Source organism: Silene latifolia, chromosome 9, assembly GCF_048544455.1.
Source record: "Silene latifolia isolate original U9 population chromosome 9, ASM4854445v1, whole genome shotgun sequence".
Classification (NCBI taxonomy): domain Eukaryota; kingdom Viridiplantae; phylum Streptophyta; class Magnoliopsida; order Caryophyllales; family Caryophyllaceae; genus Silene; species Silene latifolia.
Window position 1 is genome coordinate 90758276 of NC_133534.1, and position 23721 is coordinate 90781996.

The 23721-nt window shown below is 39.0% G+C and overlaps 1 non-coding gene across 1 annotated transcript; it reads right to left on the bottom strand.

Annotated features, from left to right (window-relative positions):
• Positions 1 to 15303: 15303 nt before the first annotated feature.
• LOC141602753 (small nucleolar RNA R71) lies at positions 15304 to 15410 on the bottom strand. Its single transcript, XR_012524665.1, has one exon. It is a non-coding gene; the product is annotated as a small nucleolar RNA R71 (small nucleolar RNA).
• Between the last annotated feature and the right edge of the window lie 8311 nt (positions 15411 to 23721).

Genomic DNA, 23721 nt, shown 5'->3' on the forward strand with positions numbered 1-23721 from the left:
TGATCTTAGTGTTGTGGAGGGCAATGATTATATGACGAATTTAATGAAACATATCCATAGAGAAGCTTACAAGGATTGGGTGAATGCCTATTACCCCCAACATCCACCACTTTATCATCTTGCTAGGCAAGGACTCCTTGATCCAAAGAGTCCTTTGCCGGATTGGGCGGATAATAAGGTGTTCTTTCCAAGATTCTCAAGATGAAGAAAGGGGTGTCCGGGGAGCTAGAAGTGAGGAGGATGTTGATGATGAGGATTGGGACGGTAGTGAAACAACCCATGATGATAATGAGCAAAGTTCAAGTGAAGAAGAAGAAGATGATGAAGCCTTCGGGTCCATGGAGGAAGATTTTTAGGATGATGACATGAGTGAAATTTGATTGTTGACAAAGCATAAAGGAGGACGACACAAATGCGGGGTTGATGGCTTACATTACCATCTCAACCTATACCATTGTGAGTCTTCAACCCCTCCTTTTGCTTTGTTTTTATCTCATGTTTACATAACTTGCATAACTTGTATAGCTTGTAGTTTAGAGCATTTAGAGAGTCATTTTGGATTCTTTGATGGATAAGAGTTTTTTAAGTCCTAGCACCATCAAAGGACTAACACCTCAGCAACATTGAGGTGACTATCTTTTTAGCTCCCACCATAAAGAATCCAAAATGACAAAGTGACTTTTCATGCATGACATTGCATGCCTTGTGAATAAACTTCCCTATTTTTTCACTAGAAATAGTGTTTTGTTTGGTTTGGCAAAGTTCATTCATAGGCAACTCGAGTTAATTTAAATTAGCTCTCCTACCAATCGAAAGCATGCATCATATAGCATAGTTTAGTTTGCATGATATGTAAATACTCATCATATGTAAATATTTCACATGCAGTATGCATTTAGTGTTAAAATTCATGCATCTCATTTAATATCATGTATTTGCATTTGCATAATTTCCTATCATTTTGTCCATTCAGGATAATGTCCATACTAGTGCGGGGACCTAACATCTAACGTTCTAACGTCTAACCCTTATTTCAAAAATGATAAAAATTTTAAATATCCAAAAACATGTTCCTTCCTTTGTAGTGTAGAATTATATATATTGTATATATTTATTTGTTTGCTGCTCTTATAGCATTAGGACGACTACGGCACATTAGAAGCATGAAGGATATAGAAGACCGCATGGTATGATCTTTCCAAATCTTCTTCCTCCTTCTTATATGTTAATGACATTGTGGCTACATTTTGATAGATTTGATATGAACCTTTGTGTTGTTAAGAGTTTGCATTTAGTTTATATGGCATTTTAGTTGATAGAAGCATATGCATTAGAGTTGTATATATGTTGGTTGTATCATGGCATGTAGTTTCCATAGTAGAAAATTTTGTGAAAATGCCTATTTGGGAAGGTTGACAAGTGTATATAAGGCCCTTGTAGATAATTTTTCTCCTTGAGACTTTGTTTGTTAGTATCTTTTATCCCATGGTCTAAGGCCTAGTCAAGGGTTTGCATGTGTACACAATAGTTTATAAGTAAAAGTGAACAAAAAGATAGCATAGTAATTTTACTTTAACTCGAAATAAAAGATCAAACACCTAACTTGATTAAAGGAAAAACAAAATCTACTGAATTAACTTTGTGATGTCTCTCCGATGAAAACTTGACCAAAATATTTTTGTGCATATATATATATATATATATATATATATATATATATATATATATATATATATATATATAAATTTGATGGAGGAGTACCACTTCAATGTGCTTTGGGGCGGAATCCATTGAATTGGGCCCCACACGGTTGTGAATTCAGCCGCCCAAAGACAAAGTGACTATCACTCCAAGAGCTATTGTCTAGAGGTTAACCAGATGCCTAATAAGAGATTGGCGAAAGCAAAGGACACTAGAAAAGACAGACCCCATCTCAAAGTTTTGAAATCTGAAATGCGGAAGTTGAATTAAGGTAATGTTTTGAATGTTAGTCAAATCCACTATTTTTGTTCTAACTTACTTGAGCAGTTAATTCCCAAAAATCATTTTTGTTATGCCGCCTTATTGAGCTTGGGACGATCCTTTGCTTTTACAGGTGTAGAGAATCCGAGATTTGCCATGTCATTTGCCACTAACGTCATAAGGATCATCCTTCCACCCCTATCCGATCTCCCTTGACAAAAGCATTTAGCAACTATGGACGAAAGTAGCCTAGTTTAACATAACTTTGAGCTGACTTGTTTGTATCCTCTTGGACTTAGTAAGTAGGAGAACTAATATCTATGGTGGAGTGTGTACACTTAAATTACTTTCCTTGTAGATAATTTCCGCCACTTAGATGAGGAAAGTGGCTATTCTTTTGTAGATGCATCCTTTTACTTTTTTTTTGTGCTTAATGCTAGGATGCATCGCCATTTTGGCAAGCCTCACCTTGCCTTGCAAGAAGGCATCTTACCTCATAGATGTCTTGTTGTGAGTTGAAGGGGTGGAGTGAGACCTGCTAATTGTCTCACACCGGCTAGGTTATAAATAAAGGTCATAGTTTTAGTCACCTCTTTACTCGGGACGAGCAAAGGTTCGGTTCGGGGATATTTTATGTGACTCGTATTTACACACATTTAGTCCCCTAATTAGCCTTGTTCATATGCTTTCTTGCATGCATTAGGGTCGTTTCTTATCTTTAGCTTCCTACTTTGCATATTCTATGAGGTTTTCTGTCCTTGGTTGGAGAGGAATGTTAACCTTGCTTATATGGAGTAAAACGGAGCTAAATGGATCGCATCTAATGATCAAGCAACATAGAGGAGAGAAACACTAAAGTCCTAAGTTGATAGAACAAATAAACGGGCAATGATGAAGGACCCCTACGGCCCCTTAACTATCCCCACTGTTTATGAGGCATCTAATTGAATACGAAGCCATGCTGACCCTTGAGACGGGCGTCCCAAGCTCGGCCCGAGCGTGCCGAATAGAAGGATGGGTGTCCCAAGACTCAGCCCAAGCGTCCCGAAGAGAAGGACAGGCTTTTTTCCATACAACATGAGCATCCAACAGGGGTCGGTCGGGCATCTCCGGCCATGAAGGACTTATAAGGCGTTAATCTTCATTTTAGGGACTTAATCGTCATTTAAGCCCTTAGTTACCCGAATACTTGTACTTAGTATAAATACTCCATTTTATTAGGGTTTGATTACCAAGATAGATTACCATATTAGTAGGTTATCTTAGATTAATCCAAATTATTAATACAATCCAATTACATAATTCAATCTTAATCACATCTTTATCTTTCCTTAATTATTCAAGTGTTCTTAGATTTAGCTGGGTAATTTGAAGACTATTTGGGGTTTATTGGATAATTGACAACTCTTCATAATTTATCAAGTTTTCTTCTATTATTCTTTGCTTTATATTTGATCATCCTAAGTTGGTACAATTTCTCTACTCTTTACTTAATCCTTGTGTATTGTTTTACTCTTTTATCATGTTTAGACTTGTTAATATGATTGACACCATTGCTAGCATGTCCACCATGATAATAAGTAAGTAGTTCCTTAACTAGGATTAATGGGGGATTAGGAGAATTAATCATGGGGTAGATCTTTACTTAATAAGTTCATATGAATGCTTGCCTGTTGTAGTTTCAACTTGTGCACATGTTATGCTTGATGAAATGCTTGATTGACAACCTAGCATGAATCTCTTATCCATGCAACAAGACTTGTAAGACATAAACTAGCTCAAGGCATGTTAGACCATGCATATAGTTGAATAGGAAGAATTAAGTCGACTTGAAGGTGTTGTAAAGTCTTGAACGACTCGGCTCCGAGACCCAAAACTTCCTAGGAATTGTAAGATATAAACTAACTTGATTCCACTGCGACAATAAATTGCTTTTATCTATCAAACTTGTTTATGTGATCTCACTGAAAGATCATAGATCCATATTAGACTCTCTAATAAAATTAATTTATCTCATAAATTGTCATTTAGGTGATCTATGTAACCTGCATGCGAATATGAAAGCATAAGAAGAAAGTATAAGGAAAAACAATTTACTTACATTTATTTAGTGGTAAAAGGGGCACAAACTAGTTCACCTTACTAGCTTGTTCTTGAGCTAATACCAAATGGAAGATCCTCCTTGCCTTCAAAATGATGATCTCCTTATTGTTGCACCCAAGAACTTACCCAAAAATAATAACAAGTATTGATCTAGAACTTGTTAATATTGAACCCTTGATATTATTTATGATATTACTAACAAGTCTTAGTAATTATATATTTTTACTAACACGCTTAGTAAAGATGAGTAATATTTTTAGAGAGATGGTGAAGAATTGTTCACATGCAAAGTATTGAGTGAAGAAGTGAGGTAGTGTAAATAAATGAACAATAGATGGAGTGATAAGGAATGGAAGTGGAGGGTGGAAGTGGAGTGAGGGAGTGGACAAATTTCGTCTTATGTTTTTCATCTTACATCACATGCAAACTCTTACATAAGATAAATTATGGTAGTATACAAAATAAGGTGAAATGATTATGTGAGTAATCATCCACTACTCTTATTTTACACGGTCCACTTGACCAGTTACGGGTCCATGTTGGTTCTTATATTTGTCGCACAAATCCGTGTAATGTTTATTTTAAACATCGTATCATGTTTAAATACTTTCATAATTAATTCGTCCAATTCACTCCGTAAATATACGTGTACCACTACAGATATTATTTAAGTACTAATATTAATCATATTAATCAATTAGTACAATTTTAGTAAATTAACAGTTAATTAACTAAAACCCGTCTCCCAAAACTTATTATTCAATTATCGCATAATTAAATAATAACTCCCGCTCCTCGAGTTCGCAACTCGAAATCTCTCTAAAAATAATCGACTAACCATTTAGTCTATAAATCAAGGGACTAAATAAATTGTATCTCATACAATTAATTAGTTATCTATTGGGGTTCGTTCCTTTAGGTGTGACCGAAAGGGGTCAGTTGATCACCGCCGTCTCACGACAATAACGTCAAACTCTAGTCAGCCAACCATTATCGATTTACGTTAATCAACTGACGAGGATTAAATAATTAAATATCTGATGATATTCCATTAATGAGATTTATTATGTTAACGCACTATTGTGGAGGACACTAACTCCAACAATCTCCCACTTGTCTGACACAAGGTGTGCGCTACCAATTCTCTTGTCCGTTTTAATCTTCCACTCAATTCAAGGTGTCTTTCAGGTCGCACTTGCACACAAACACATCGCGAGTGGTTTTCTCGATCGAGAGTGTGACTACCTGACCGTAAAAATCTCTCACAGATTACTTCCGAGCGTGGCCACGCATTTGTAGTCATTAACTCCTCGAGTGGCCTTGAGATATAGTTACCCAACGTGGGTGGACAATTCCTGTATGCCCTATCTATCCTATTGCACAATACAACTCACCATGACCTAGTAAATGCCCTTTTGGCCTCCTTTCACGGCACGACCTAGGACAAAAACCAAAGTCACTCGGAAACTGCACTTGCTCATATAATAGTCTCCAGTCAAAAGAATCTAAGCATTAGAACATCTTAGAGATCCCCGCCACGATCAGGCGTCTATAATTGAACTTAAGGACTCTCTAAATGGTCACTGTCCAGCAAAGTGTCACACACTCTGCCTATCTAATCGACTAGTCATCACGTATGACCTTATGGTGTTGACCAACCATCAATCGACTTACAATATAGTCACTCCGAGACGTCACCTCATTAAGTGACTAGGGACAAAATACAATGTTTATCTTATTCACTTGAATAGTGTTCAACATTATCTCCACAGCTTATTCAGATAAACAAGGTATTAAAATTTAGCCACACTAAATAAAATCATCATAAAAGAATGAATACGAAAACAATGAATGTGATTATCATATATATAATAAAATATACACTATCCAATTATTACATATCCATAATCTAAAGAAAATCTGGTACTCGTCTCAATCCCATAGCGACGACATGACCATCATGCTTAGCCTTTGATAAAGGCTTGGTTAAAGGATCAGCAATATTATCATCTGTCCCAACCTTACAAATGTCAATTTCCTTCCTTTCCACATAATCTCTAATTACATGGTATTTCCTTTCAATGTGTCTAGATTTGTTACTAGACTTGGGCTCTTTGGCTTGAAAAATAGCTCCACTATTATCGCAAAATAGAGTGATAGGATCTTTGGCGGAATGGACTACTCCTAGCCCCTCCAAGAATTGCCTAATCCAAACAGCTTCCTTCGCAGCCTCAGACGCTGCAAGGTACTCAGCCTCTGTTGTAGAATCCGCAGTAATGCTTTGGTTGAAGCTCTTCCAGCAAACAGCTCCTCCATTTAGCATAAACACATAGCCGGATTGGGATTTCATGTCATCCCGATCGGTTTGGAAACTTGCGTCCGTGTAACCTCTTACACGCAACTCAGTTTCTCCTCCAAACACTAAGAACAAATCCTTAGTCCTTCTCAAGTACTTAAGGATGTTCTTTACGGCTATTTAGTGACTCTCAACAGGCTTGGCTTGATAACGACTTGTGGGGCTCAAGGCATACGCAACGTCGGGACGAGTGCAAATCATAGCATGCATGATAGACCTAACAGCAGAAGTATAAGGGACGGTCTTCATGTGTTCAATTTCCTTAGGGGTGGAGGGAGACTGTGACATGCTGAAAGTAATCCCTTGGCCTATAGGTATAAATCCTCTCTTGGAGTCTTTCATATTGAACCGGTCAAGAACTTTGTCAATATAAGCTTCTTGACTCAATGCTAGTATCCTCTTGGACCTATCCATATAGATCCGGATACCAAAGATTCGTTGTGCCTCTCCCAAGTCCTTCATTTGGAAGTGTTTCCCTAGCCACTTCTTAACGAAAGTGAGTGATGGAACATCATTCCCAATGAGCAATATGTCATCCACATATAGGACAAGGAATGCAATCTTACTCCCACTAAACTTCATGTATAAACACGGTTCTTCCACACTTCTAGTGAAACCATATTGTTTAATAACATGATCAAAGCGATGATTCCAACTCCTATATGCTTGCTTAAGACCATAAATGGACTTGTTGAGCTTACACACCTTCTTAGGGTTAGATGTATCCACAAAACCTTCAGGTTGTATCATGTACACCTCTTCTTCTAGAATCCCATTCAAGAAGGCGGTTTTGACATCCATTTGCCAAATCTCATAATCATGAAATGCGGCAACCACTAAGATTATCCTAATGGACCTAAGCATAGCGACTGGAGCGAAGGTTTCGTCATAGTGTAAACCATGAACTTGGGTGAAACCTTTTACCACCAATCTAGCTTTGTAAACATCCACATGTTTATCCACGCCGAGCATAATTTTATATATCCATTTACACTGGAGGGGTTTCACTCCCTCAGGTAAATCCACCAAGTCCCATACTTGGTTCTCGTACATGGAATCCGTTTCGGATCGCATGGCTTCTTGCCAAAGCGAGGAGTCGGGACTAGACATGGCCGATTTGTAGGTAGTGGGTTCATCACTTTCAAAAAGTAACAAAACACCTTCTTCTTCGATGTTACCATGGTAGCGATCAGGTGGATTAGAAAACCTACTTGACTTTCTAGGAATAATTACCGTTTCAGAGGAAGAGGGAATGCTATCCTCCACGTTCTCCTCTACCTCATTCTCGGTTTGTGGCTCTCGAACTTCTTCAAGTTCAAATTTTCTCCCACTCTGTCTCCTAGAAATAAACTCCAGTTCTAGGAAGACAGCATCACGAGCCACAAACACTTTGTTCTCGTGTTTATTTTAGAAGTAATAGCCACGTGTTTCCCATGGATATCCTACAAAAAGACATTTGTCAGACCTGCGTGCAAGCGGAGGCCGAGATCATGAGATTGAGAGAACTTGCTACAGTCAATGGAGTATGGGCCGACGATGATGAAGATGAATACCTCACCGAACACTACCTAGTTAAAGTTAGTGAGGAAATAGTCCAAAACAGTGAGGACCAAGATGTAGACCATCTTACTCGTTCAGGGCGTCCATACCAAAATGTTTCTCAAAATGGTCCCATAGCAAATGGTCCAATCACCAATACCAACGTTGTCACGCCGAGTGATAACGAAGATACCTCTACTGACCATTTGCTAAAGCAACTACATAAGAGAAAGGCTGATCTTTCAGTCTGGCAAATAGTTGCAAGCTCGTTCCCATATCACCATGCTTTATTGCAAGCCTTGGCCAAACTAAATATGGCACATAACTCCACGCCTGATGACGTGGTCAACTTGGTCTTCTAAGAATCACCTAAGCTACGTAACCCTGTTACTTTCTCGGATGAAGATTTACAACCTTTTGGCGCTAATCACAACTTGGCTCTTTACATCACTGTCATTTGCTTGAAGAAGAATGTGCCAATGACTTTGGTAGATGATGGCTCGGCAGTCAACGTCATACCATTAAAAACGGCATACAAATTAGGCATGAAAGAGTCGGATTGGACCCCGACCAACCAAGGTGTTCGCGCATATGATGGTACACGACGAAAAGTGGTAGGACTAGTTAACCTTACCATAGCCACATGGCCGATTGAACAAAGGTTAACTTCCAAATAGTGGACATTGAAGCATCCTTTAATATACTTCTGGGAAGACCTTGGATTCACGCTTCCAAACCGGTAACATCCACCCTCCACCATAAAATCAATATCCCACTAGATGGTAAAGTGGTGACGATCACTTCGTCACCCATCAAAGCGCTAATAGAAAAGAAGTCAAGTAACCAAGTACTCGTGGATCTAGTGCATGAACTTGGGGGCTTCCATAGCATAAACGTCATAGAAAGCGAGTTGGCACCCTTGTACTTCAATCCCTACTCCAATTTAGTGGTCAACCACATACTCAAATCTCAGGGATACTTCCCAGGAATGCCTTTGAATCCTATCCGAAGAAACACCTTTGCACCCTACAAAGAAGGCAACTCACAAAGGATACAACTAGGACTAGGATACAAACCCACCAAGGAGGAAGCCCTAGAAATGCTCACTCAATTCCAAAACCGCAAGAATGCGTGAATCCAAAAGCGGCCCTACCTCCCTACCCAAAACGGATACTTCATTAGAGAAGGGAGTCAAGAACTCTTCCATGGGTTTCCCGAGCCTTGGCACTACATAGGAAAGCAACTGGTTGGAATCGAGATCTTTCACGATTGCTACTTTATTCCCACAAAAACGGTTCCTACCGTAAAAACTCGTCAAGCACCTTGTTTAGGCGAACAAGTTGTTAGCTTACTGTTTAGGGAAGATCAATTTATTAGAGCCACGCAGGATGAGACCATTACCATGATACTTCAAGATGATCACTTCAACCCTACCGCATTGATCACAGAAACTAGCTCGAATCAACAGAAAGGATGGAGAAAGTCGATCAAGTGGACAAACAACCATAGAAGACTCTTCAAGCTCACCACTAGAGAAGGAGAGATGCTCAAAGGAGAACCAGAAGACGTTGAATTCGAGTTCGAGTCAGAGTCGGAGTCTAGAGAAGTCCCTAGAGAGTCTCCTCCTGTCATCACTCCCACTCCCCTTGTTTCTCCTAGCTTAGCATCAAATAGTAACAGTAGTTCGGGAAATGTCCCAACAACTGTCCCTTTACCGCCAATGACTACCGAATAGATGGCTTCTTTGTTTCAACTTTTCTCAAATTTTAATATAAATAAATTAGGTTCTGCTTACTCTTTGTGTTATTCTGAATGCAATTCTATTTACGATAATAATGAGGATGACCCAGACCCAGACTCAATCGAAATACCTCCCTACATAGCCAAAGAAATACTACAAGAGGGGGAAGGGGGACCAGTTATAGAAAACACTGAACCCATCAACGTAGAACTGAACTAGGACCCCAAGAACTTAGAATAGGGACGACCTTGAGCCCCGCCGAGAGGGCCAGTTTTATAGACCTCCTACATGAGTTCAAAGATGTCTTCGCTTGGTCCTACAAAGACATGCCAGGGATCGACAGGGATATCAAAGAGCACAGAATCCTGATTAAACCAGGTTTCAGACCCGTAAAACAGAAGCTTCATCGAATGAGGACAGAATGGGCTCTTAAGATCAAAGAAAAAGTCGATAAGCAATTCAAAGCCGGGTTCATCAAAGTCTCCGAGTATTCAGACTGGGTAGCCAACATAGTACCCGTACCCAAAAAGGATGGGAGAATCCGTGTTTGTGTTGATTACAGAGACTTAAACAAAGCAAGTCCCAAGGATGACTTTCCTCTACCACATATCGATATATTGGTGGATAATACAGCGGATCACGCATTGCTATCCTTCATGGACGGATATGCAGGATATAACCAAATAAAGATGGCCATAGAAGATATGCACAAGACCACCTTCGTAACTCAATGGGGTACCTATTGCCACACGGTTATGCCGTTTCGGTTAATCAATGCTGGAGCTACATATCAACACACCGCAACTACACTTTTACATGACATGATGCATAAAGAAGTTGAGGTATACGTAGATGATATGATTGTCAAGTCCAAAGATAGATAGGGGAACATTGCGAACCTTCGCAAGTTCTTCTCTAGATTACGAAAGTACAACATGAGGCTCAATCCTCATAAATGTGCATTTGGAGTAACATCCGGCAAACTCCTAGGGTATGTTGTTAGCCAACGAGGTATAGAAATAGACCCTTCCAAGATCAAAGCTCTAATCGAAATGCCGCAACCTCAAACAAAGAAGGAAATTAGAGGATTCTTGGGTAAGGTGTCGTACATAAGTCGATTCATATCGAAACTCACCATGATCTGTGAACCTATCTTCAAAAAGCAAAAGAAAACGGATCACACCATGTGGGATGATGACTGTCAAAAGGCATTTGACCGAATCAAGGAGATACTAGCCAAACCACCAGTGCTCATGCCACCCCAACGAGATCAACCTCATGGTTTATATCTCACGGTGACTGAAACAGCCATGGGAACTATGCTGGCCCAAACAGTAGGAAAAGTAGAAAGGGCTATCTACTACCTTAGTAAGAAGTTCTTGGAGTATGAGTGCAAATACACACCACATGAGAAGACATGCCTCGCTCATGTGTGGGCAACGAAGAAGCTACGCCATTACATGTTTAGCTACTCCGTCAAAATATACTCTAAAATGGATCCTGTCAAGTACCTCTTCGAGAAACCCGTTCTCAACGGACGCCTAGCAAGATGGACTTTGATGCTCTCAGACTTCGATCTCAAGTATGTACCTCTGAAGGTTATAAAAGGGGGCGCCGTCGCCGAGTTCTTCGCAGAAAATCCCATCAATGATGCACAAACAATAGACACCTAGTCGTTTCCGGATGAGGAAAAACTCCAAACATATGTAGACTCCTGGGACCTCTATTTTGATGGACCATCGAACTTAAGAGGATTCGGAATAGGAGTGTTGCTCATTTCTCCTGAAGGCGAGAATACACCACTCTATGTCAAACTCGACTTCGAGGTGATAAATAATGCGGCAGAATATGAGGCTTGCCTCATTGGACTACAAGCGGCAGTAGGTTTAGGCATCAAGAATCTTCGGGTACATGGAGATTCATCTTTGATCATCAACCAAATTACGGGATCTTGGAAAATTCGAAGTGAAAGCCTAGCACAGTATCAAGCCAGGATACACCAAGTTGCCCAATTCTTCGATCAAGTAACCTACCTACACCTACCTCGAGAAGAGAATTAATTTGCAGATGCTCTTGCAAAACTTGCATATTTGATTAATATGCTGGATAACATGGTAGAAATGCCTTTATGCATCGAACGACAAACAGAACCGGCTTATGTGCACCAAATTACATAAGAAGAGGAAGAAGAAAACCTAGAGGAACCTTAGTTCCAAGGGATCCTGAACTTCAAACTCAACGGCACCTATCCACTGGATATGGACAAGAGGGGACAACGTGCTATACGCCTACTAGCTTCCCAATACGTCCTCATGCAAGGAGAAATATATAAAAGAACGCCTCTTGGCGTAATCCTGCATTGCCTTGATCATTCACAGGCACAGAATGTGATGGAAGAAGTCCATGATTGAGAATATGGCCCTCACATGAGTGGACCAATGATGGCAAAGAAAATCACGCGTTTGGGATATTATTGGCCCACAATGGAATCCGATTGCATCAAGTATGTCAGACATTGTCATAACTGCCAAATCTTCGGGAATGTGCAACATGTCCCTCCTTCATTACTCTACACCATGACATCTCCTTGGCCATTTTCCGCCTGGGGGATCGACATCATCGGAAAGATCACCCCAGCTGGAACAGAAGGTCACTGTTTCATTTTGGTGGCTATCGACTATTTCACCAAATGTGTAGAAACGGCTTCTTATACTAGTCTCACAGCCAAGAACGTGGCAAAATTCATACAAACCAATATCATCTGTTGATACGGTTGCCCACATGAGATCATTAGTGATAATGGATCCCATTTCCAGGCTGAGACTGAACAATTGCTAGGCAAGTACAAGATCAAGCATCACCATTCCTCGCCATATAGACCACAAACTAATAGTGCAGTAGACGCATCAAACAAAAACGTTGTCACAATCCTCAAGAAAATGATTGACAACTATCGAGATTGGCCAAACAAGATACCATTTGCCTTATGGGGATATCGCACATCTGTTAGGACACCCACTAGGGACACCCCTTTGTATTTGACCTACGGCATGAAAGCCGTGAAACCAGTCGAGTTCGAAATACAATCTTTGCGTATTTTACTCGAAAGTTAAATCCCAGAAGTCGATTGGAAGAGGGATAGGTATGAAGAACTCTGATGTGACCATAATTAGCGCATATTTAGCCCCCGAATTAGCCTTGTTCCCATGATTTTTAGTGCATATTTGGGTCATTTTTTGTCTTTAGTTCTTTGTTTTGCATATTCTTTGAGATTTTGATCCCTTGGTAGGAAAGGAGTGCAAATCTTGCATTTTCATGGCAAAGCGAGACTAAATTGATCGAATTCAATGACCAAGCATCAAGGAGAGACAAGATTAGAAGGCCTTTGTACATATTATAGTAGATGAGCAATGTTGAGAAAGGATCCTTGAGTCCCCAAGGAATTTATGAAGAAAAGAAGAAGAAATGTTGCTGAGGCACAATCCGTGCGGATTGTCTACAATCTGGCCGTCCTCCACATGCACAATCTGTGCGGTTTCATCCCAAGACGCTCGGGTTTGCCATCACCAGAATCCGTCCGGATTCCTCCAAAACCGCCCGTGTTCCACCGCCAGAATCCGCCCGTCCCGACTCCAAAACGCACGGATTCCTGTACAGCGCAATTTCGTCTTCTCCAAGCTACAAAGAAAGAAGCCATTCTTTCGAAAAATACCGACTCCTCCCTGCTCAATCTAAAAAGTGTAATTACTAGTTTAGCCCTTAGTTAACCCTAATGCATCCCCCTAATTTCCACTATAAATACCCCATTAGTCTAATTAGAAGAGCATGTTCTTCTTATCAATAATTAGAGTAGTTAATATCAATCAAATATCTCTTTAGTATTGTAATCAACAATTAATCAAGTTCTAATACAAGTTTTATTTCCTTAATCTCTCTTTTGTTCATCCTTTATTTTGGGTAATTGAAGATTATTTGGGTTATTATTGGGAGATTTACAACCTCTCAATCAAGCATCAAGTAATTCTTTTATCTTTGCTTTATTATTGGAATCATTAGTAGGTATAATTCTCTTAATCCCTCTTTAATTATTGTTAATTACTTTCATTTATTCATCATGTTTCCTTTTGTTGGTATGATTGACAACCTTGCTAGCATGATCAACAAGATAATAAGTGAGTAGTGACCTAGCTAGGGTTAATGGGTGATTAGGGGAAACCAACATGGGGAATGATTCATGCTTAATTTAATATGCTTTCATGGTTTATTTGCTTCCTTGTTTTGATCTCAACTCATGCACATGTTATGTTTGATGAAATGCTAAGCCTATGAATCCTTGCATTTACCACCATCTCCTATCTTTTCAATGAGACTTGTAAGACATAACCCAACTCGAGTCTCATTAGACTATGCATGTTGTTGAGTAGGGAAGACTAAGTCGACTTGTAGGTGTTGTACAATCTAATCGATTCGGCTCCGGGACCCAAACTTTCCTACGGTTGTAAGATATAACCCAACTCAATCCATCATAACAATAATTGCTTGCTTATAATTTGAGAACATGTTTGTATGATCAATTCCCATGAATCCCCTATGACCCCATGACACCCTAGTGCTTTTTATCAATTGTTTACAACCCTTTTAATTCATCTTGCTTGTTTATTTCCATTGTTATTTTAGTTTAGCGACCTTCCAAATCAACCCAATTTGTGACACCCCTAAGACACCACTAGTTGTAATAGAAATCTCATTTCAATACCCGTCCCTTGGGATCCGACCTTTACTTGCCTCTTTACTAATTGTAGAGTTGTTTGTGAAGCTATAAATTGTGTTTTGATTCGGACGTGACCCAACGACCACATCTATTTATTTGTGAACACGAAACGAACCGATCAAAAATGGCGCCGTTGCCGGGGTTGGTGTTTACTTGATTTAGATTTTCTTTTATTGTTATTAGTTGTGTCTTTCTTCGCCTTGGGGAAGTAAAACTCCTCAAGGTTTGTTCTAATTATTTTCAAGTTGTTTGATATTTTGCATGTCTAGAAGGTCACAAGGTGATTTGTTACCTTTTGGCCGTGAAATTGAAAGAACCTTGACGAACAATAGGAGATTTGCTAGGAGGAATTTGAGAGGTATTAGTGAGGTTGTTCAACCAACTATTGAGTTCACCAACCCTTTTGCAAGAGAAGGGGAGGAGAACCCATTACAAAATACCCCACAAAATCAACCTACAATGCCTAAATTTTCGTCACATTTCATACCCACCGAGGAGAACCTACCTAATGGTACTCCCACACCACAACATCTAACCGGAAATTTTATTGCCAAATCCGCCTTTATCCAATTAGTCGAAAGGAGCCAATTTGGGGGGATGCCTAGTGAAAACCCTCATTCTCATATGGAAACCTTTTGCGACTATTGTGATGCGATTTCTCAAACCGGTGTGACTCAAGACCAAATTTGATGGGTCTTATTTCCTTTTTCTCTAATCGGCACTGCGAAACAATGGTTGAAGGGCCTTGACAAGGCCACTCTCGGAATATATTCTTGGAAGAAGTTTGCTCTAGCTTTCTACAAAAAGTTCTACCCACCGGAAAAGACTAACATGCTAAGAGTTCAAATTACGGGTTTTAAGCAAAGGGATGAAGAATCTTTGTATGAAGCTTGGGAGCGGTTTAAGGGAATTTGTCGCTCATGTCCTCACCATGGACTTAGCGAATGGTTCTTGGTACAAAAATTTTGGAACGGTTTATATGAAGATTCAAGGAACATTCTCAACATGGGATCAAATGGAATGTTCACCGAAGTTGATGACAATCAAACATGGAACATGATTGAGGAAATGGCGGTCCATAACTCACAATATAGTAGACCTCGCAAGGCTACTAGAGGAGGAAGGCATGAAGTGGACTCCGTTACACAATTGGGTGCTTAACTTAGTGCTCACATTGACACAATCAATTTGAAGTTTGAACAAGATATGGCTAAACTTGAAGAAGCGTCAAAATCACCAAAGCATCATGTTAATGCCATGACGGCATCCTCATCAATCCCAAGTGGGATATGTAAGAATTGTGGAACTTTGGGACATGACCAAAGTGAATGTAGGGGAACAAATGAACAAGTGAATGCTTTCCAAGCATACAAGAGTGGTACCCCTTATTCTAACTATTACAATGAAAACACCAAGTTTCACCCAAATCTCTCATACAAAAGCCAAAATGTTCAAAATCCTCAAACAACTTACACTCCACCTCCCATGAGAAACCAAAATCAAAGACCCTTTTACAACCAAAACCAAGGTTACCAAAATCAAAATCCATACAATCATCAAAATGACCAAGGTTTTGATGTTCAAAAAGCGGTCCTCCAAAAGCAAAAGAATCAACAAGAGTTTTTCACTCAAATGCAAAAAGATAGTCAAGCAAAGGAAACCACCATCAACAACATTCTAGCTCACACCAAGATGTTTGAAACACAATTGACTCAACTAGCATCTTCAAGCTCACAAAGACAAAAGGGGCAATTACCACCTCAAAGTAATCCCCCAAGACATGAAACGGTTAGTGCCATACACTTAAGAAGTGGTACAAGGTATGAAGCACCGAAGAAGCAAGTTGAGGATGAAGTTGTGGAAGCTAGTGATAAGGAAGAAATTGTGCAAAACTCCAAAGATGGAGAATCATCAAAAGAAGAAATTTTCAAAGAGAAATGAAGACAAGGTCAAGGAGAAGGAGCCCATTGTGATTAGACTTCCTTTTCCAAGTCGTCAATCCAAGCCCAAATTTGATGACCAACTTGGAAAGTTTATGGAAATTGTGAAGAATTTGGAAGTCTCAATTCCCTTCACGGAATTAATCAATCACGTGCCGGCCTATGCGAAATACATGAAAGACATCCTCACAAAGAAGAAGTCGATCCGGAAACTTGAGACTATCGCCTTCACTAAGGTGAGTAGTGCAATACTTCAAGGGAGTTCACCTCCAAAACTAAAGGATCCGGGAAGCTTCTCAATACCGTGTACCATTGGCGACACCACGATAAACAAAGCCTTATGTGATCTAGGGGCTAGTGTGAGTGTTATGCCGTACTCGGTAAGTAAAAGGTTGGGGATGGGAGAGCTTAAATGCGCCAATATCACACTCCAAATGGCCGATAGATCGACGAAGACACCATTAGGGATATGGGAAGATGTCCCCGTGCGAATTGGGAATTTTTTCATCTCGGTGGACTTTGTCATTGTTGATATGGAGGAAGACTCCAACATTCCAATCATTCTTGGAAGACCTTTCTTACACACCGCGGGTGCGGTAATTGATGTAAAACATGGTGAGCTCACTCTAGAAGTGGGAGATGAGAGTATAACTTTTAATCTTGACAAGACTATGAGAGCTCCCCGTTTACATGAACCGTGTTTTATGATCGCTCATTATAGTCGGAAGGATGAAAGGAAGGAGTCGGAACTCCAATGGAAGAAGAAAATTGAAGATGCTCCATTCAAAGAGCAAGTGAATTGTGACAAGGAGAGCTTGCAAAGCTCACCAAAATCAAACAAAGAAGAATAAGATGGCCTCATTGGCCAAGAAAAGGAAATGGGAAAGTTGTCACCATCAAATCAAGAGATTTTCAATGATCAACTTAATGAAGTTTGTGGTCTTTGGGACGACGAATTTGAAGGGATTTTTAATCCCTACATTGGTAATGCCATCGATCAAGACCGACAACAAGGGCCAAGGTCTATTGAAGACCTCTACCATGATAATGAGCAAGCTTTTGATTACTTTTTCAAGGTGTTGAGCAACATCAACAACACCTTGGACATGCCCCCTTGACATCTCATCAAGAATGAGAGTTTGGTGGAGTCCTCCCTAAACCACCATTTGTAAATATTTCTAACTTTCTAACTTGCATTTCAATTCTTGTATTGCATTTTTGTTATTTTTGGATTTTTATACTTTGATCAAGATAATTGTCATGTTTGAGAGAAGTTAGGGATGGATTAATAATTTCAATTGATGTTTAGTGCTTTAGCTTAGTGTGGGGATGACAATTGCCTAGGCTATCCATGCCTTAGTAGTGCCCCCCACAATGAAGAACACAAGATATGAAGAAGAATGGAAGAATGGCAAGGGATATGCATTGTACACGGATGGAAGTGAATCCGGGTACAAAGGGGTCGAATCCGAGCGGATTCAGGAGAATCCGCCCGTTTTCAAGAAATCCGAGCGTGTTGGGTAGAAGACGCACGTCCTGAATTGAGCCGAAATTTTCAAATTTTTGACTGTCAGCAAATCCGAGCGTCTTACATATTAATCCGCCCGTCTTTGAAAATCCGCCCGTCTTGTAGAGAAGACGCCCGTCTTCTAAGCTGAGGAAAACAAGAAAAATTCCTGGACTGAAATCCGTCCGTCTTCAGGAGAATCCGCCCGTCCCGTGTCTGCGAATCCGAGCGTCTTCACTGAAAGACGGCCGTCTTTAGGCGAGTTTTTCCCAACCCAGAAAAGGTAGAATCCGCCCGTCTTGAGCAGAAACCGCATGGATTGTCCCTGCAGTTCGAATTTTTCGGGTTTATAAAACCCCTCCCACATTCATTTCTTCATTCCTTCATTCATAACACTACTCAAAACCCTCATCCTCTCCATCACAAAAACAAAATTCCTCAACTACATTCACCAAAACCAAATCAAAACATCCTTTTAATAACAAATCAATCACTCCTTTTTCAATAAAAATCAAAACCAAGCACAAAATCTTCAACCTTTGAGTCGATTTTTTGAATTCATAAAGGCAAAGCCTTTCATCTTTAAATCGATTTGGATGCACTAGAAATTGAATATTTTTCACTCTTTCTTGGTTAATTCATCAATGGCAATAACTAAGGGACCAACAAAGACAACAAAGGCAAAGGCACCAAAGGCAAAGACACTTTCACAAAGGCAAAAGACTCTTCAAGCGAAGAAAGCATTGGCTATGTTGGTAGCAAACCCAAACATGGAAGTGCAACAACAACAACAACCTCCCATGGGTGCAACAACATCTACTACTCCGGAAATTGATCAACTTGCAAACTATCCGAAGGTAACTTTCATTTCCAAAACCCATAGGGACACTTTTGCTAAGTTTGCTAGAAAATCATTTCAATCCACCAAGTTTATATGTGAAGATACCTTAGAAAAATTGGGTGTTCTTGAGCAAACTAGAGCCTTTTTCAAAGCCATGGGGTTGGAGAAATTGTTTGAATCAAAAGATTTGACATACCCCTCCCTTACCTTAGAATTTTTGAGTTCTTTGAAAGTTAACAAGGTTGAGACTATGGAGAACCTCGAGTTTCGTCTAGCTAATGTTTGTAGACGCATCCCCTTTAGGGAATTGGGTAAAGCTTTGGGTCTTAATGATGAACCGAGTTATTTTAAGAATGTTGGCAAATATGACCCCGATCCTCTTTGGGAGGCAATTTCCGGAAGGAAATTTGAAGACTTTCATGCGAGTCGTGCTCTTTTAGTCCACCATCCGGGCATAAGAGAATGGCACAAGGTCGTAGGGAGCACCATCAATGCAAGAAAAGACACCAATCATTTCACCAAACTCGATTTTGTTCTTCTTGAGTCGGCTTTGAACATCGGAAGAGTACACACCAAGCCTTTCAACTTTCTAAGGCTATTGGTGGATAGATGGCTCAACATTGATTGTGGGAAGAAAGGCACTACCGTTATTGTGAATGGAGGCTTAGTCACTATCCTAGCTAAATACTTTGATCCTAACTTCAACAAAGATAACAAGTATGAGGCGAAAGAAGGTGGTCATCTTGTTGATTTTCATACTATGATACACAAGTAAAAGTGGGTTGCCCATAACCCTCTTGACACCAAGTATGGATGGCTCACTAGTGAGGCTAGCTCTTTCACTTTGCCTTCAAAGATTTGTCGATTGAGTGTCCACCGGACCAATTATCTACTTCCCCTTTCAAAAGAGGCCGGGTATATTATCCAACAACAAAAGGGTGAACTTGAAATACCCTCCTCTTCCATTGTCACACCACCTTACCCTTTTGAGTATCAAGAGTTCAAGCCGGAAGGAATTGAAGCAAGAAATGATTACTTGACTCTTCTCATGCAAGCAATGCACAAGCAAGCCTTTGAGGATCGGAAAAATGCTTACTTGGATCAATATCCACCCCTCCTACACTTAGCTAGGGAAGGACTACTTGACCCATCATGTCCTTTGCCTAGTTGGGCGGATAAGGAAGTCCTATTTCCGAGTGCATCTAGGGTTGTTCCGGGTGACAATGAGGTCGTTGGTAATGAAGAAGTTGATGATAACATTGATGAAGAAGCTAGTGAAGAAGGAGAAGAGGATGATGGGGAAAATGAAGAAGAAGGTGAAGAAGCAAGTGAAGAGGGAAGTGGCAATGAGACCACTTCTAATGAGGATAATGATGATAGTGATGATATGATGGAAGGTTAGCAAGCTTTGGAGGCTCCTACCCTCTCAAGGCTTGTCTATTTCTCTCTTTGTTCTATTTATTTATTTTTCTTGATCATTGTTGGAGTAGTCCTAGCACCATTGAGGACTCACACCTCGGTACTTTTTGAGGTGTTCTCATTTTATTGTTCCCACTTTCAAAATCCAAAATGACAAATTAGTTTCATGCACTGCATAGTGTGTGCATGAACTACACCCATCCTTGGACATTAGCAATAGTGTCTAACTCGGTTTGGGGAAGTTAATGCATACACAACGGGAGGTAATCTAAATTCTCCTCTCCGTCATAAACAAAAACCATGCATCATGTAGTGTAGACTAGTGTAGATTGCATTGAGTGTAGAAATCATGCATCATGTTTGCATAATTTCCCATCATTTTGGCCATTGAGGACAATGCCCATATTAGTGTGGGCATGGGGAATTCTAACTTAACTCTTATTCGAAAAACCATAAAAATTTGAAAATTTGAAAAACCCAAAAACATGTTTATTCCTTTTGAAGTGTAGTTATATTGTGATATTGTACATTGTGTTTGTTCTATCCTTGTTCACATTGATTAACTACGCCACATCCGAGACATGAGGATCATGAAGACCGCGTGGTATGATCTTTCCAATCTCCTTTTTCCTCTTTATGTTAATGACTATGTGGCTTTATTTTGATTGATGCGGTATAACAATGTGAATTTAGGACTTACATTTAGTTTATATGTCATATTAGTTGATAGAATAACTTGCATTAGGATGTTTATATTAGTTGCATCATTGCATGTAGTTGCATTTAGAAAAAGTTTTGAAAAGTGCCTAATTGAGAACTTTGACAAGAGCAACTAAGCCATTACAAATACTTTTTCAACTTAAGACTTTGCCTACTATAATGGTTGTAAAACACCCTAGATAGTGTCATACTAGTGTCTTTTGACCCATGACCCAAAGCCTAGTCAAGGATTTGCATGTGAGTCACCTATCCAACCCCGTGATGCGATGTGGACTTGGTTAACTTGTCTAGGTGACCTTGATTGACCTTGTGGTAAGGCAACCCAAAAATACTTTTCTATCAATAAGTTTGAAGTGCTCATTTCGAAAAAATTTTTATGTGGAAGTAATTTATTGCCAAGGAAACCTCAAATGTTATGAATTGTTGAATGTTGAGAAATTTAATTGTTTTGATGGAGGCGTACCACTTCGATGTGCTTTGGAGCGGGATCCATTGAATTGGGCCCCCACACGGTTGTGAATTCGGCCGCCAGAGACAGAGTGACTATCACCCCGTAAAGCTATTGTCTAGAGGTTAACCGGTTGCCTAATAAGCGATTGGCGAAAGCAAAGGACACTAGCCCGGAAGGGACAAACCCCATCTTAAATTTTTGAAATGTGAAAGTGAAATGAGGACAATTTTGAATACTAATCATATCCACCGTTGTGTATAAAGATTTGAGCATTTCATTCCCAAAAAATCTTTTATCAAACCACTTTGTCGAGCTTGGGACGATCCATGACCTTTACTTTTGTAGAGAATTCGAGACTTGTCATGTCATATGCTACTAGCATCATAGGGATCATCATTCCACCACCATTCGATCGCTCTTGACGAAAGCATTTGGAAATTGAGGACGAAAGTAGTCTAGTTTAACACCATTTGGGGGTGATTTAGTGCCATCCTCTTAGCCTTAGTAATTTGTTGAACTAGTATTTGTGAAAGATTATATGCCCTTAAATTTGTTCTCTCTTGGTTGCCCCCGCCACTTGATGAGGAAGTGGCTATTCCTTTTGTAGATGCATCCGTTTGTTGGAATATGTGTCCTCCGACAATAACGCGATCACGACTGTTGATCATGATGATCACATGTTTAAATCTCATTATAAAGAATACAATTGGGAAGTATTTTTTACTGTCAACTGGTCAACATATATCGGTAATGATTGGCTGACTAGAGTTTGACATTACTGTCGTGCGACGGTGGTGATCAGTTGACCCCCTAGGTCATACCTATAGGGCAACACTCTTAATTGATCATTTAATTAATCGTATAGCGTTACGAGTTAATTAAATTACTTGAAAAATTGACGGACGATTTTGGAAGTAAAATCTACGTATCTCATTGATATTTGATTAAATCAGATACGGTCTGAGTAATTGAATTGTATCATTACTCAGATGAAATTATTATTTAAAGAAACAATTAAAATTGAATGAATTATTATAAATACAATTTATTGTGATTTGTAAATTGCTAAAATATTTTGGTACAAGTAATTATGAATTACTAAGTCGATTTTTGTATATGACGTATTTTTATTAATACGTTGATTTTTAATATGTTAAAAATACATAACAAATTTATGTAACATATGACATGTGACTTAAGACAAAATTGACAAAAATAAAATGGATTCCATTTTATGTATGTACCGAAATTAGGGGAAGGTTTAGGCTAATATTGTGTTGTTTAAATTAGTGGAAAACATAATCATTCACTAATAGCCTAGTTATGCAACCCTAGTTTGCATTGTTTAGAACAACACACTCATGCATTGGCCCTAAGAACCTCCCCCCTTACCCGGTTTTGGCAAAAGAAAAGACCAAGGGTTTTCTCTATAATTTGTCTAACACATTACTTGTTTTTGTGTGCATTAGAAATTATTCATTCATCTTATCAAATAATTTTTAGAGAGATAAAAATTATTTTTCCTTCCTTTTCTCCTACCCGGTTTTAGGAGCTAAGACCAAAATTATTTTGGGTCATTTTTCTTTACAAAATTAATATTGTACTAGTATTTATAATATTGATTTTAATTAAGAGTGAGCCTTGGGTATAAATCCTTGGGAGAGATCCTACATTTGGGTCTTTGTTCATCCAAAAGGAAAGCTCAAGAACAAGAGAGAAAGGTGATCTCTCTTGTGCGCATTTGAACCGAAAATCCAATGTAAGAATGGATGTTGCTTCTTTTTATTTATTTGTTTGCATGCATAAGATCATTAGTTATTTTTATGACAAATTAAATTATAACATATATGAATATGTTAAGTATATATAGATCTATTTTTCCTTCAATTGGTATCATGAGCCATGGTTGTTTGCATGCAAATCGGTTAAAAGTTTTTCCGAGTTATAAGAATAACATATAAAACTTGTATTTTGTGTTATTATGAGATATCACGAAATTAATTCATGCATGTTAAAATTTCTGATCCTAAAATGTTTTTAGGATATTTTGGTTAATTTACGGATTTTTATTGTTCATATTATACAATAATGGCATTTAAATATGATTTTATGAGTAAAAATGTCATTTTCGGTCTAAAATTAGCTATACTTTGTATTTTCCAGTGATTTTTGGATATGTTGTCACATATATTATTTTGAGATAACCTGTAAATTTTCATAATTTTTGGACTTCTTATGCTGGAAAATTGGATTTTTCATTATTAAATTCGGATTTAGGTGAAAAATAGGTTAATATGATATAAATTTCGAATCTGGTCATAGAAATTTAGTATGTTGTCACATGCAATTTTACAAGATGTGTGTAAAATAA